This window comes from Gavialis gangeticus, unplaced genomic scaffold (genome assembly GCF_001723915.1).
Source record: "Gavialis gangeticus isolate Ggan-Ray unplaced genomic scaffold, GavGan_comp1, whole genome shotgun sequence".
Lineage (NCBI taxonomy): Eukaryota > Metazoa > Chordata > Crocodylia > Gavialidae > Gavialis > Gavialis gangeticus.
In genome coordinates, this window is record NW_017729032.1 from 184,808,380 (window position 1) to 184,810,180 (window position 1,801).

Sequence of the window (1,801 nt, forward strand, 5' to 3'; positions counted from 1 at the left end):
ATCTGACTGTGTAGGCATCTATGCCACAGTCGCCTCGTTTTTCAACTAGGATGGGGTGAGAGATGCTGTCAAAGGCCTTGCTAAAGTCCAGAAGGATTAGGAAAGAGGGATATCTACTTGAAAGTTAACAGGTGCTCCACTTTGTGACAGAAGCAGAACTGCAGACTTTTGGAAGGACTAAACAAATAATCATAGTATTTATACTTAAAGACATACATTAATGGGGATCCAGTAATTAGCAAAGTGAAATAATTAGTTCCTGTAGCCCAGTTTCCCTTCTGGATGCAAGTAGGGTGGACTGCTTCTGGAAGTTCATTTGGTAACAAAACTCCCAATGGCTGTTAGGAGAACATAAACATTAGATGCTTATTTAAAGTACTTACATGGCACCCATGGTATCTTAACACTTTAGGATCTTTAATTTACTTAGTATCAAAATGACCCTAGTAAGGTAGGGAAGTGTTATTTTCGCTGCAATAAAGGAGAGGAATGGAGGCACAAGAAGACTAAGAGCCAAATTCACATAGGCACCAAATCCACACGGGAAAATTTCCACTAGAAATGATTCTGGGAGAGGGAGCAGTAGAGATGTTCAATCTGCAACCACTCTCTCTCCTAATCCTCATCTCTTCTCCAGACTGGGGTGATCCCATGGGTTATTCTGGTCTTCCCATTCCTAGGGAACTGGAGCAGCAGGGCAAATACCCCTGCCAGTTTTTCATCCAGAGACTCTGGTGTGATAGCCAGGTGGGAGGCTTGCAGCACTGCTCCCTCCACTAAGCTCCAGCAAAGTCCCTGCCCACTACAGACACCTGGAACTCTGATGTGAGAAGCAGGCAAGGAGTTTGCCCTGCTACCCTGGGCAGAGTCTCCCTGAACCCAATTCTTGGTCCTGCTGGCTTCCCCTTGTCTCCTCCAGTCCCTGCCCCAAGTTGCTCAGCTGAGTAGCAGGAGAGCAAGGGGACAAGGCTCAGTGAAAGCAGATATTCAGATTAGGTACAGACATTAAAAAATCCTGAGCCAGAATTGATCTCAGTGACTTGGTTTTCTGTAAGTAGTGTAGTTTAGATCAGTAGCGAACATTCACCTTTGGTGGTGGGAGGTGGGGGAGGACAAATCTTAGACCAGGTTCCGACATTTTTAACCAATTTATGTGTGCTGAACTTCTGTTCTGTTATGTGTACAGACTAGTTTCCAATCACTTATAATGTAATTGATGTTTGTACCTGGCCTCAGTGTCTTGGGGAAAACTTTCCCAGAAGTTATTTTTACCAGGTTATTTTTCTCTTGGAGTGGCCATTTTTGATCCAGGAGAAAAAGCTTGAATGTCTGCATGGTAATTCTCCCAGTAGAAAACTAATCTCTGTAAGTGGCCTAAATAATATTGTATAATAAAAGTAAGCCTCCTTGACAACTGTGCTGGAAGAGCTTGTAAGGAAGGTGTTTGAAAATATGAAATACAATGTCTATTGAATATTCAGTAACCTGTACTGCTGTGGGAAAGAACAAGATAAATGTTTATATTTCTTTCTTTCTCTGGCTGGCAATTCTGTAGAGACAAGATATCTAGACCAGGTAGCTTGCTCTTTTAGGCTAAGTACAGACAGGCAATAAGCCCAAAGCTGAATCATTTCAATCTTCACAGGATAGTCTAAGCTGTGTAGATAGAACTGATTAAGCAAGTGAAATGCTCATTTTTCATTCTGGAAATGTAGCCACATGCCTGCAGTGGCCCTTGGCCAGAAGTAGGGGGATGCAAGAGCATGCCTCCCTGCTCAGCTGGAGCAGACAACTTGAGCCA

General features: G+C 43.3%; 1 protein-coding gene across 1 annotated transcript in view; it reads right to left on the reverse strand.

Annotated features, from left to right (window-relative positions):
* SMPX (small muscle protein, X-linked) overlaps positions 1–1,801 on the reverse strand; it is a 90,932-nt gene that overhangs the window by 75,527 nt on the left and 13,604 nt on the right. The gene's annotated exons all lie outside the window — the stretch shown is intronic.